Below are 14,601 nucleotides of genomic sequence, written 5' to 3'. Positions count from 1 at the left end.
CTGGGCTGGACTCGGAGGGAAACCGTGGCAGAGCTCGGCCGCAGCGTGGTGGATGGCGTGGGCTCAGCTGAAAGGAAGTCAAAACGCTCCCTTCCTTCTGCGGCTTCTTGTTTCCCCGTGTCGGAAGAGGTCTGCGCTCCGATGTAGGTGGTAATGCCTGGAAGGTGCGGAGGAGATGAGAGATAAGTGAATGTGGAAAGATTGGTGTTACACAGGACGAGGTGGCCGAGTGGTTAAGGCGATGGACTGCTAATCCATTGTGCTTTGCACGCGTGGGTTCGAATCCCATCCTCGTCGGCCGTCTTTTATAGAGCAGCGTGAGAAAAGCATCTAAATTTTCACATCCTACCTGTTTGGAGCAGCAACCTGGAGAAAACTCAACTGGAGGTGCGAGGGGTAAGGAATCTTAATTTTCACATCCTGCCTGTTTGGAGCAGCAAGCTGAGGAAAACTGAACTGGGGGTGAGAGTGGAATTCGATCCCAAGTCTCTCTGGTCTTTATCCACCACGGATCTCCTGCCTGCTCCTACTCCAGGTATCTGTAGCTCTGGGCAGAGGCCAAAGGTGTTTTCTTCTAGAAAGAGGAGGGCCCAGGGTTTGGTGGCACGGAAAAGACTAGAACCGGGATTCTGGCCAGTGTGAAGTTGGGGGCCAGTGTATGATCTGCAGGAATTAGGGAAGCCCGCATTGGAGGCATCGCCCTCCCCGTCCGAAGTAGTGGTACTTGTCCTACTCCCCAGCACTTCTCCCAGGGCGGAGACCTTGTGTCCATACGCCCCGCTCCCCACCACAACACACAATCTCTTTTTTTTTTTTTTTTTTGAGGCAGATTCTTGCTCTGTCGCCTAGGCTGGAGTGCAGTGGCGCAATCTCGGCTCACTGCAACCTCTGCCTTAAGCGATTCTCCTGCCTCAGCCTCCTGAGTACCAGCGCCTGCCGCACGCCCGGCTAATTTTTTGTATTTTTAGCAGAGACGGAGTTTCACCATGTTAGCCAGGATGGTCTTGATCTCCTGACCTTCTGATCCACCTACCTTGGCCTCCCAAAGTGCTGGGATTACAGGTGTGAGCCACCGCGCCCGGCCACACACAAACTCTTAAGCAGAAGGCTTTGAACACTCCAATATCAGGCCACCACACTCTTAATAAGTATTTGTGGATTAATTCATCTATGGACTCTTTAGAACAGGAGAAGCTGTGGGAAGGGCAGACACTGCCACTGCTAAATCAATTACCGTATATTACTCAACTTTTTAGGCTGATCCAGGGAGGCCCCTATAGGGCAGAGTGCTCTGAATCTTGAGATGTCAGGACAGACTGGGCAGGGCTTCAAATAAGGATAAAGTGTCTTGGCCGGGCGCGGTGGCTCACGCCTGTAATCCCAGCACTTTGGGAGGCCGAGACGGGCGGATCACGAAGATCGAGACCATCCTGGCTAACACGGTGAAACCCCGTCTCTACTAAAAAATACAAAAAACTAGCCGGGCGAGGTGGCGGGCGCCTGTAGTCCCAGCTACTCGGGAGGCTGAGGCAGGAGAATGGCGTGAACCCGGGAGGCGGAGCGTGCAGTGAGCTGAGATCCGGCCACCGCACTCCAGCCTGGGTGACAGAGCGAGACTCCGTCTCAAAAAAAAAAAAAAAAAAAAAGTGTCTGTCCCGCTATTCCACAGGCAGTAGGGTGCCACGGTTGTGGAGTTGAAGAGTGATCAGAAAACCTTTATTTTGCAGCCTAGTGCAAAAACACACACTGAGTACCTGCTCCCTGCCAGGGACTGTGTTAGGCATGAAGGGATTGGCCTTGGAGGAGACACAGGTATTGTCCTTGGGGGGTTTCCACTGGTGACCTTGGCTGTAAAGAGGAGAAAGGCAAGTGCAGATCCTTTCAGCACAGGCCTTGCAGACGGGAGGCTCAGAAGCCAGACATGCTACCATTTGGATTTTCTTTGACCTCCTCAGTGTTTTATATATTATTTTTTATTACCGTTATTTGAGACAGAGTTTTGCTCTTCTCGCCCAGGCTGGAGTGCAATGACGCAATCTTGGCTCACTGCAACCTCTGCCTCCTAGGTTCAAGCGATTCTCCTGCTTCAGCCTCCTGAGTAGCCGGGATTACAGACGTGTGCCACCATGCCTGGCTAATTTTTTGTATTATTTTTTAGTAGAGATGGGGTTTCACCATGTTAGCCTGGCTGGTCTCGAACTCCTAACTTCAGGTGATCCACCCGCCTTGGCCTCCCAAAGTGCTGGGATTACAGGTGTGAGCCACTGCGCCCAGCCTTATTATTATTATTATTATTTTGAGATGGAGTTTCTCTCTTGTTGCCCAGGCTGGCGTGCAATGGCCCGATCTCAGCTCACTGCAACCTCTGCCTCCTGGGTTCAAGCAATTCTCCTGCCTCAGCCTCTAGAGTAACTGGGATAACAGGCATGCACCACTATACCCAGCTAATTTTGTATTTTTGGTAGACACGGGGTTTCTCCATGTTGGTCAGGCTGGCCTCGAATTCCTGACCTCAGGTGATCTGTTCGCCTCCCAAAGTGCTGGGATTACAGGCGTGAACCATCATGCCCATCCCCGCCCTATTATTATTTTTTAAGACAGAGTCTGGCTCTGTCACCCAGTCTAGAGTGCAGTGGCGCGATCTCAGCTCACTGTAGTGTCTGCCTCCTAGGTTCAAGTGATTCTCCTGCCTCAGCCTCCTGAGTAGCTGAGATTACAGGTAAGCACCACCATGCCCGGCTAATTTTTTGGTATTTTTAGTAGAGATGGGGTTTCACCATGTTGGCCAGGCTGGTCTCAAACTCCTGGCCTCAAGTGATCTGCCCCCCTTGGCTTCCCAAAGTGCTGGGATTACAGGCGTGAGCCACTGCACCCTGCCCCAAACTGATATTTTAAAACATTAAGGAGGCTGGGCACAGTGGCTCACACCTGTAATCCCAGCATTTTGGGAGGCCAAGACGGGTGGATCATCCGAGGTCAGGAGTTTGAGACCAGCCTGGCCAACATGGTGAAACCCTATCTCTACTAAAAATACTAAAATTAGCTGGGCGTGGGTGCCTGTAATCACAGCTATTCTGGAGGCTGAGGCAGGAGAATCGCTTGAAACTGAGGAAGAGGTTGCAGTGAGCCAAGATAGCACCATTACACTCCAGCCTGGGTGACACAAAAGAGACTCTATCTCAAAAAAAAAAAAAAAAAAAATCGGTTTGGGCTGGGCTCGGTGGCTCACGCCTGTAATCCCAACACTTTGGGAGGCCAAGGCAGGGGGATCACTTGAGGCCAAGAGTTCAAGACCAACCTGGTGAACATAGTGAGACCCACATCTCTATAAGAAAAGAAAAATGTTTGAATCATGTAGTAGTTAACTTTGGTGAATCGGATTTCACGTACAACCCATCTTTCTGCCTTTTATTTTATTTTTTTGAGATGGTGTCTCACTCTCTAGCCCAGGTTGGAGTGCAGTGGTGCAATCATGGCTCACCACAGCCTCAGCCTTACCGGGCTGGGACCTTTCCAAGTAGCTGGGACTACAGGTGTATGCCACCATGTGTGACTCATTATTTTATTTTATTGTATTTTTGAGACAGAGTCTCACTCCAGTGCCCAGACTGGAGTGCAGTGGCACATCATGGCTATTGCAGCCTCAACCTCCCGGGCTCAGGTGATTCTCCCACCTCAGCCTCCCGGGTTGTTGGGCCTACAGGTGTGTGCCACCACACCTGGCTACATTTTTGTATTTGTCTGTAGAGATGAGGTTTTGCTGTGTTGCCCAGGTTGGTCTCAAACTCCTGGGCTCAAGAGATCCACTCATCTTGGCCTCCCAAAGTGCTGGGATTATAGGCATGAGCCACTGAGCCAGGCCTATCTTTTATTTTTAAGTTCAGAAGATCTGGCAGTGGCTGGCCTGCATCCCCACAGGGTGACAATGGGCCACAGCACCAGAGTGGCCCCCACTTGGCAAACAGTCTTCTCTTTGCCAAACTCCCAGCCCTGCCCTTCCTTGTCTGCCTCTGCCTGTGGCCCTTTGAGCATTTGAGTTTCATCTGCAGTGCTCACACGATACCCATTTATTACCTCAAAGAAGACTTGCCTGCTCATCTGCCCCCAGTCCCCCACTACAGTGTTAGGCACACAGCAGGCGTCATCAATACATATTCGTTGAATGAATAGATAAGATGCTTATGAAGTGTCCCCAGAGACCCTAGTCTAAGGGGACACTGTAAAATGGTGACTGGGGCTTGGTGAGGTGTCGAGATCAGGGAAAGCCACATGGAAGGCCCAGAAGGTGGCAGAAAGCTGCTACTGTGGGTAGAGGCACCTGGCTGGGAAGAGGGACTGTTTGTGACAGAGAGGGGAGTGGGAGTTTCAAAGACCAGTGTAGCCAGGTGTGGTGGCTCTTACCAGAGTGAGACCTTATCTCAAACAAACAAACAAAAAATGGCATTAATAACCAATAACGAGGGATCTGCTGATGCCCTTACTACAGGCCAGATGGCAGGGCATACCTGGACTCTCCCCAGGGAGACTTGTGTTAAGCGTTCTCCAGAGAAACAACCGTGTGTGTGTGTGTGTGTGTGTGTGTGACAGACAGAAAGAGAGAGAGCAGGAGAGAGTAAGTGATTGATTTTGAGGAATTGGCTCATGTGATTATGGGGACTGGCAAGTCCAAATTCCACAGGGCAGGCTGGAAACCTAGGGAGAATTGGATGTTGCAGCTCAAGTTAAAAGGCAGTCAAGCCAGGAGCGGTGGCTCACGCCTGTAATCCCAGTACTTTGGGAGGCCAGGGCGGGCGGATTGCTTGAGGTCAGGAGTTTGAGATCAACCTGGGCAACATGGTGAAACCCTGTCTCTACAAAAATACAAAAAAAATTAGCCGGGAATGGTGGTGCGTGCCCGGCTACTCGGGAAACTGAGGTGGGAGGATAATTTGAGCCCAGGAAGTCGAGGCTGCAGTGAGCCGTGATTGCACCGCTGTACTCCAACCTGGGTGACAAAGTGAGACTCTGTCTCACTATAAAAGGCAGTCTAGAGGCAGAATTCCCTCTATCTGTTTCCCTTAAGGCCTTCAACTGATTAGATGAGACTCACCCACATTATGGAAAGTTGTGCTATTGTAATATAATAAATGGCCATGGCTGGGCATGGTGGCTCATGCCTGTAATCCCAGCACTTTGGGAGATTGAGGTGGGAGGATTGCTTGAGCCCAGGAGTTTGAGACCAACCTGGGCAACATGGTGAGACCCCATTTCTACAAAAATTTTAAAAAATTAGCCAAGTATGTTGGTGTTCTCCAGTAGACCCAGCTACTCAGGAAGGTGAAGTGGGAGGATCACTTGAACCCAGGAATTCAAGGTTGCAGTGAGCTGTGATCGTGCCACTTCACGCCAGCCTGGACACAAGACAAGACCCTATCTCAAAAACAAACCAACAAAAAAAGAAATATGTGTTTGGTCTCTCTCTCCAGTTCCTAATACAGAGTTCCTAAATCCCTTGAAATTTCCTGGGCGATAGGAGCATCTTTTGTTCTAGTGATGCAAGTCTTCCTGAACTCTTAAATAGCCTCAGGATGGGTCTGGTTGCCAGACGAACCAACCATGTGATTAAAGAGTTGGAACTTTCAGTCCCACCCTCTGACCTCTGGGGAGGAGGAGACAGGCTGAAAATTGAGTATATCACCAGTGGCCAATTATGTTATCAATTATGCTGACCCTTTAATAAAGGCTCAATGAAACACCAGAAGGACAGGGTTTGGAGAGCTTCCAGATAGCGGAACACCTGCAGGTTCCCGGAGGGTCGTGTGTCCAGAGGCGGTACAGCAGCTCTGCAGCCTGCGCCTCACACCTTGCCCTGTGCATCTCTTCCACCTGGCCGTTCATCTGTACGCTTTGTAATATTCTTTTTTTTTTTTTTTGAGATGGAGTTTTACTCTTGTTGCCCATGCTGGAGTGCAACGGTGCTATCTCTGCTCATGGCAACCTCCACCTCCCGATTCTACTGCCTCAGCCTCCCAAGTAGCTGGGATTACAGGCATGTGCCACCACGCCCAGCTAATTTTTGTATTTTTAGTAGAGTTGGGGTTTCTCCATGTTGGTCAGGCTGGTCGCGAACTCACGACCTCAGGTGATCCGCCCACCTCGGCCTCCCAAAGTGCTAGGATTACAGGCGTGACCCACCGTGCCCGGCCTGTAATATTCTTTATAATGAACCGATAGACATAAGTGGTTCCCTGAGTTCGGGGAACTCTCTAGCAAATTAAACCCAGGGAAGGAGTTAGGGGAGCTTGGTTTATATCTGGTTGGTCAGAAGTGTAGGCAACTGGCCGGGTACAGTGGCTCATGCCTGTAATCCCAGCACTTTGGGGAGGCTGAGGCAGGCGGATCACCTGAGACCAGGAGTTCAAGATCAACCTGGCCAATATGGGGAAACCCTGTCTCTACTAAAAATACAGAAAATTAGCCGGGTGGTGGTGGATGTCTGTAATCTTAGCTACTCAGGAGGCTGAGGCAGGAGAATCGCTTGAACCCAGGAGGTGAAGGCTGCAGTGAGCCAAGTTCATGCCATTGCACTCCAGCCTGGGCAACCAGAGTGAAACTCCATCTCAAAAGAAAAAAAGAAGTGTAAGCAACAACCTACTATGTGCAATTGGCATCTGAAGTGGGGCAGGTATGTGGGACTGAGCCCTCAACACATGGGATCTGACTCTATCTCCAGGTAAATAATATCAGAATGGAATTGAATGATAGGACACTCTGTTGGTGTCCACTGGAGAGCTGCTTGGGTGGTGTGTGGGGAAGAATCCCCACCAAGTTTGGTGACCAGAAGCAAAGTGTTGTATTGAGTGTGAGGGCAGAGAGAAAATAACTGGGTTTTCTCCTTCAGAGAAGGAAATCATCTTCAGAGAAGGTAGACTTTGAGTAAAGTCTACTGATTTAAATGTAAATTTTTTCTTAAAAAAAATGCCTTCATAGGGTGTGGTGGCCCTTGCCCGTAATCCCAGCACTTTCAGAGGCCGAGGTGGGTAGATCACGAGGTCAGGAGTTCAAGACCAGCCTGGCCAAGATGGTGAAACCCCATCTCTACTAAAAATACAAAAATTAGCCAGGCGTGGTGGTAGGTGCCTGTAATCCCAGCTACTTGGAAGTCTGAGGCAGAGAATTGCTTGAACCCAGGAGGCAGAGGTTGCAGTGAGCCGAGATCATGCCACTGCACTCCAGCCTGGGCGACAGAGAGAGACTCCATCTCAAAAATAAATAAATACAAAATAAATAAAAACACCATCATAGGCCGGGTGCGGTGGCTCACACCTGTAATCCCAGCACTTTGGGAGGCCGAGGCGGGTGGATCACGAGGTCAGGAGATCGAGACCATCCTGGCTAACACGGTGAAACCCTGTCTCTACTAAAAATACAAAAAATTAGCTGAGGGTGGTGGCGGACACCTGTAGTCCCAGCTACTTGGGTGGCTGAGGCAGGAGAATGGCGTGAACCCGGGAGGCAGAGCTTGCAGTGAGCCGAGATAGCCCACAGCACTCCAGCTTGGGCGACTGAGTGAGACTCCGTCTCAAAAAAAAACACCTTCATAATGATGTCTAAACTTGGTGTTTGATCAACTGTCTGGGTGCCATGACCTAGCCAACTTGACAAATAAAAGTAACCATCACACGACTCTACTGCTGTCGTCTGACACATGGCACTGGGCTCCTCCCACTTGCCTCCCACAGCTCCAGCCAGACACAAGACTCACCTGAGATTCCACCCCGAGTCCCCTTTCCAGGCTGGTTTCTGCCATCTAGACCCACAACCACCTACCCCTCAAGAACTGAATCAGTGCAGTCCCAGATTGGGCCATTCACAGATGGCCATCTCCCAGCTGCAGGTGTTTTTTTGTTTTTTGTTTTTGAGATGGAGTCTCGCTCTGTCACCCAGGCTGGAGTTCAGTGGCGCAATCTTGGCTTACTGCAACCTCCACCTCCCGGGTTCAAGCAGTTCTCCCGCCTCAGCCTCCCAAGTTGCTAGGACTACAGGCGTGCGTCACCAGGTCCAGCTAATTTTTGTATTTTTTTGGTAGAGATGGGGTTTCGCCATGTTGGCCAGGCAGGTCTCGAAATCCTGACCTCAGGTAATCCACCCGCTTCAGCCTCCCAAAGTGCTGGAATTACAGGTGTGAGCCACTGCGCCCTGCCCCAGCTGCAGTTTTAACAGGGTTGTGTCCCAAGTCAATTGAAGGCTTGATTGAAGCCTAAAAGACAGCTAATCAGACCCTTCACTTGTCCCAAGGTGAAGGTCAACGGCTGTAGTTTCCCGAGGCCCCATCATATGTCAGCCCCAGCTAAGGGCTTTGCCCGCCCTGAGTTTTCCAACAGCCCCTCAAGGGAGGTCTGTTCACCCCTCACATCCTTCTCCCTCCTCCTTAGGCCCCCACACTACACCGGCACTATGGCCTGGCTTTGGGAGCTCCAGAGCTGCCTCCAACCTGGAGGGAGTCCCCTGCCTCCAAGTGCTGGAAGGATGGAACTATTATCTGAACCAAGCAAGATCATGCTTGGCTACTGGTCTACTGTCCTGCATGGCATCCTGGGGTCTCTGGAGGCACTTTTCTTGGGAAGCAGAGTGTGGGCTCTGAAGATGGAATTCCAGCTCTGCTGTGTGGTCTTGAGTAAGGTACTTTTTTTTTTTTTTTAATAATTTTTTTAAACAATTGAGGCAAAATATGCATAATTTAAAATTAACCATTTTAAAATGTGGCATTTAGTATATTCACAGTGTTGTACAACTACCACCTTTATCATGTACCAAAACATTTCCATCACCCCACAGAAAACCCCATACCCATTAACAGTTACTCCCCAGTTCCCCATCCCCTACTCCCCATCAACATTGGTCTGCTTCCTATCTCTGTGGATTTGCCTATTCTGAATATTTCAAATACATGTAATCATACAATATATGATCTTTTATGTCTGGCTTCTTTCACTTAGCATAGGAATTGCTTGGTCACATGGTAGCTGTACGTTTAACTTTTTTTTTTTTTTTTTTTTGAGACAGAGTCTCACTCTGTCACCCAGGCTGGAGTGCAGTGGCCGGATCTCAGCTCACTGCACGCTCCGCCTCCTAGGTTTACGCCATTCTCCTGCCTCAGCCTCCCGAGTAGCTGGGACTACAGGCGCCCGCCACCTCGCCCGCCCGGCTAGATTTTTGTATTTTTTAGTAGAGACGGGGTTTCACCGTGTTAGCCAGGATGGTCTTGATCTCCTGATCTCGTGATCCGCCCGTCTCGGCCTCCCAAAGTGCTGGAATTACAGGCTTGAGCCACCGTGCCCGGCCACGTTTAACTTTTTGAGGAACTGCCAGACTGTTTGTCATGACGGCTGTACCATTTTATATTCTCACCAGCAATGTATAGGGGTTCTAATGTCTCCACATTCTTGCTAACACTTAGTTTTTTCATTAAAAAATTACTATAACCAGGGCCGGGCGTGGTGGCTCACGGCTGTAATCCCAGCACTTTGGGAGGCCGAGTTGGGCAGACTACTTGAGGTCAAGAGTTCGAGACCAGCCTGGCCAACATGGCAAAACCCTGTCTCTATTAAAAATACAAAATTAGCTGGGTGTGGTGGTGCATGCTTGTAGTCCCAGCTACTTGGGAGGCCGAGGTGGGAGAATTGCTTGAACCTGGAAAGTGAAGGTTGCAGTGAGCTGAAGATCGCACTACTGTACTCTAGCCTGGGCGACACAGTGAGACTGTCTCAAAAAAAAAAAAAAAAAAAAAAAAAGACTATAACCGTCCTAGTGGATATGAAGTGGTATCTCCGTGTGGTTTTGATTTACATTTCTCTAATGAATAATAACGTTGAGCATCTTCTCTTGTGCTTGTTGGGCATTTGTATAGCTTCTTTGTTTTATTATTTATGTATTTTTTGAGACAGGGTCTCACTCTGTCACCCGGGCTGGAGAGCAATGGCATGATCTGGGCTCACTGCAACCTCTGCCTCCCAGGCTCAAGCAATCCTCCCACCTCAGCCTCACGAGCAGCTGGGATTATAGGCATGTACCACCACACCCAGCTAATTTTTATAATCTTTGTAGAGATGGGGTTTCGCCATGTTGCCCAGGCTTGTCTCGAATTCCTGACCTCAAGCAGTCCACCTGCCTCGGCCTCCCAAAGTGCTGGGATTACAGGCATGAACCACCATGCCCGGCCTGTACGTCTTCTTTGGAGAAGTGTCTATTCAAGCCCTTTGTCCATTTTTGGGGTTGTCTTTTTGTTGTTGAGTTCTAAGAGCTCTCTATATATTCTGGAAACTAGACCCTTACTGAATATATGATTGCAAATATTTTCTCCTATCCTATATGGTGTCTTTTCACTTTCTTGATAATGTCATTTGATAAACAAAAGTTTTAGGCTGGGCACGGAGGCTCATGCCTGTAATCCCAGCACTTTGGGAGGCTAAAGCAGAAGGATTGCTTGAGCCCAGGAGTTCAAGACCAGCCTGGGCAACATGGTGAAACCCTGACTCTACAAAAAAATACAAAACTTGGCTGGGCACGGTGGTTCATGCCTGTAATCCCAGCAGTTTGGGAGGCTGAGGCAGGCAGATCACCTGAAGTCAGGAGTTCAAGACCAATGTGGCCAACATGGCGAAACCCCATCTCTACTAAAAATGCAAAAATTAGCTGGGCATGGTGGCACGTGCCTGTAATCCCAGCTACTCAGGAGGCTGAGGTGGGAGAATTGCTTGAACCCGGGAGGCGGAGGTTGCAGTGAGCCGAGATGGCACCACTGCACTTCAGCCTGGGCAACAAGAGTGAAACTCCATCTCAAAAAAAAAACAAAAAACAAGAAAACCAAACTTAGCCGGCCGTGATGTCATGGGCCTATAGTCCCAGCTATTCAGGAGGCTAGGTTTGGGGATCTCTTGAGCCTGGGAGACAGAAGTTGCAGTGAGCTGAGATCACACCACTGCACTCCAGCCTGAGCAACAGAGTGAGACCCTGTCTCTAAATAAATAAATAAAATAAATAAAAAATTTAAATTTTGATGAAGTTCCCATTTATCTTGTTTTTTTATTTTTGTTTTTGTTTTTTCTGTTGTTGCCCATGGCTTTGGTGTCTTATTTGAGAATTCATTGCCAAATCCAAAGTAATGAAGATTTACATGTCAGGCCTCTGAGCACAAGCTAAGCCATCATATCCCCTGTGACCTGCACATATACATCCAGATGGCCTGAAGTAAATGAAGAATCACAAAAGAAGTGAAAATGACCTGTTCTTGCCTTAACTGATGACATTACCTTGTGAAATTCCTTCTCCTGGCTCATCCGGGCTCAAAACCTCCCCCACTGAGCACCTTGTGACCCCCGCCCCTGCCCGCCAAAAAACAACCCCCTTTGACTAATTTTCCTTTACCTACCCAAATCCCATAGAACGGCCCCACACCTGTCTCTCTTCACTGACTCTCTTTTTGGACTCAGCCCGCCTGCACCCAGGTGAAATAAACAGCTTTACTGCTCACATAAAACCTGTTTGGTGGTCTTTTCACACAGACACGAGTGAAATTACGCCTACATTTTCTTCTTCTTCTTTTTTTTTTTTTTTTTTTGAGATGGAGTCTCGCTCTGTCACCCAGGCTGGAGTGCAGTGGCCGGATCTCAGCTCACTGCAAGCTCCGCCTCCCGGGTTTACACCATTCTCCTGCCTCAGCCTCCCGAGTAGCTGGGACTACAGGCGCCCGCCACCTCACCCGGCTAGTTTTTTGTATATTTTTAGTAGAGACAGGGTTTCACCGGGTTAGCCAGGATGGTCTCGATCTCCTGACTTCGTGATCCGCCCATCTCAGCCTCCCAAAGTGCTGGGATTACAGGCTTGAGCCACCGCACCCGGCCACGCCTACGTTTTCTTCTAAGAGTCTTACAGTTTTAGGTCCTATAATATAGGTCATTTATCTGTTTTGAGTTAGTTTTTGCATATGGTGTGAGGTAGGGGTTCAGATTTGTTAAAGAGACTATCTTTCCCCATTGAATGGTCTTAGAAATTTTGTCAAAAATTATTTAGCCAAAGATGGGTTTATTTCTGTTGCCTCATTTCTATTCCATTGGACTACATGTCCATTCTTATGTCAGTACCACACTGTTTTGATTAATGTAGCTTCAAAGTAAGTTTTGACATTGGGAAGTGTGAGTCCTCCATCTAGCTTTGTTCTCTTTTTCAATATTTTAGTTATCCAGGGTTACTGGCACTTCCATATTAATTTAAGAATAGACTTTTCCTTCTTTTTTTTTTTTTTAAGAGACAGGATCTCACTATGTTGCCCCAGGCTGGTGTCAAGCTCTGAGCTCAAGCTATTCTCCCACCTCAGCTTCCTCAGTAGCTGAGACTACAGGCATGCACTGCTGTGCTTGGCTGGAATTTTGATAGAGATTGCACTGAATCTGTGTATCACTCGGGGTAGTATTGCCATCTTAACAAGGTACATCTTCCAATCCATGAACATACAATATATTTTCATTTCTTTAGGTCTTCTTTAGTTTATTTCAGCACAGCCTAGGCAACACAGTGAGATCCCAGCTCTACAAAAAAAAAAAAAAAAAGAGAGAGAGAGAAAAGAAAAAATTTTAAAAAATAGCTGGGCGTGGTGGTGCACGCCTGTAGTTTCAGCTACCCAGGAGGCTGAAGAGGGAGGATTCCCTGAGCCCAGGTTAAGGCTGCCGTGAGCCACGATTGGGCCACTGCACTCCAGGCTGGGTGACAGAGTGAGACCTTGTCTCAAAAAAAAAACTTTTAATTTCAACAATGTTTTGACATTTTCTTCTTCTTCTTTTTTTTTTTTTTGAGGCAGAATCTCACTCTGTCATCCAGGCTGGTGTGCAGTAGCATGATCTCAGCTCACTGCAACCTCTGCCTCCTGGGTTCAAGTCATTCTCATACCTCAGCCTCCCAAGTAACTGGGATTATAGGCACGTGCCAACATGCCTGGCTAATTTTTTGTGTTTTAGTAGAGATGGGGTTTCACCATGTTGGCCATGCTGGTCTCAAACTCTTGAGCTTAGGTGATTCACCTGCCTGGGCCTCCCAAAGTGCTGGGATTACAGGCATGAGCTACCAAGCCCAGCCAATGTTTTGTATTTTCAATGGGCAAGTTTTTTACTTCCTGGGTTAATTTTTTCCTAGGTATTTTACTCTTTTGTACCCTATTGTAAATGGAGTTGTTTTCTTAATTTCCTTTTCACGTTGTTCATTGTTAGTGTATATAAATATAACTGAATTTTGTTTGTTTGTTTTGAGACGGAGTTTCGCCCTTTCACCCAGGCTGGAGTGAAGTGGCGCGATCTCAGCTCACTGCAACCTCTGCCCCCTGGGTTCAAGCAATTCTTCAGCTTCACCCTCCTAAGTAGCTGGGATTACAGGCGTGTGCCACCACACCCAGCTAATTTTTGTATTTTTAGTAGAGATGGGGTTTTGCTGTGTTGGCCAGACTGGTCTCAAACTCCTGACCTCAGGTGATCCACCCACCTCAGCCTCACAAAGTGCTAGGATTACAGGCATGAGCCACTGTGCCTGACCTGAATTTTGTGTGTTAATTTTTTTTTTTTTTTTTTTTTGGAGGCAGAATCTCACTCTGTCACCCAGGCTGGAGTACAGTGGCATGATCTCATTTCATTGCAACCTCACCTCTTAGGTTTAAGTGATTCTCCTGCCTCAGCCTCTTGAGTAGCTGGTACTACAGGTGTGTGCCACCACACCCAGTTAATTTTTATATTTTTAGTCAAGACAGGGTTTCACCATGTTGGCCAAGCTGGTCTTGAACACCTGACCTCAAGTGATCCACCCGCCTCAGCCTCCCAAAGTGCTGGGATTACAGGCACGAGCCACTGAGCCAGGCTATTGTGTGTTAATCTTGAATTCTGCAACTTTGCTGGCTTTATTAGCTCTAAAAGTTTGTGTATGTGTGTACGTGTCTCTGTGTGTGTGTATGTGTCTCTGTGTGTATGCATGTATTCTTTAGGATTTTCTATATATTTATATATTATGTCATCTGTGACTATGAATAGTTTTACAAAAACTCTTTTTCAATTTGCTTAACTTTTGTATCTTTTTCTTGCCATTTTTTCCCACCTCAATGTGGAAACTCATATCTTGCCAAATTGCTCTAGCTAGAACTTCTAGTACAATGTTGAGTAGATGAAATGGTGAAACCACGGATCCTTGTCTTGTTCCTGATCTTTGGGGGAAGGCTTTAGGTCTTTCGCCATTAAGTATAATGTTATTTGTGGATTTTTCATAAATGCCCTTTATCAAGTTGAGGAAGTTTCCATCTATTCCTTGTTTATTCAGCATTTTTATCTTGAACGTGTGTTGGACTTTGACACATGCTTTTTATCTTGAACGAGTGTTGGACTTTGACACATGCTTTTTATCTTGAAAGCGTGTTGGATTTTGTCACATGTTTTTGTTCATAAGTTGAGGTGATCATGTTGTGTTTCCCCTTCATTCTGTTAATGTGGTGTATTACATTGATTGATTTTCTTTTTCTTTTTTTGAGACAGTCTTGCTCTGTTGCCCAGGCTGGAGTGCAGTGGAGCAAGCTTGGCTCACAGCAAACTC

General features: G+C 47.8%; 1 non-coding gene across 1 annotated transcript; it reads left to right on the top strand.

Moving 5' to 3' along the window:
• Positions 1 to 215: 215 nt before the first annotated feature.
• Positions 216 to 297, top strand: TRNAS-GCU (transfer RNA serine (anticodon GCU)). Its single transcript has one exon. It is a non-coding gene; the product is annotated as a tRNA-Ser (tRNA).
• The last annotated feature ends 14,304 nt before the right edge of the window (positions 298 to 14,601 follow it).

Source organism: Macaca nemestrina, chromosome 12 (genome assembly GCF_043159975.1).
Source record: "Macaca nemestrina isolate mMacNem1 chromosome 12, mMacNem.hap1, whole genome shotgun sequence".
Lineage (NCBI taxonomy): Eukaryota > Metazoa > Chordata > Mammalia > Primates > Cercopithecidae > Macaca > Macaca nemestrina.
Note: the sequence above shows the minus strand (reverse complement) of the source record. Positions and strands in the feature narration are given on the sequence as shown.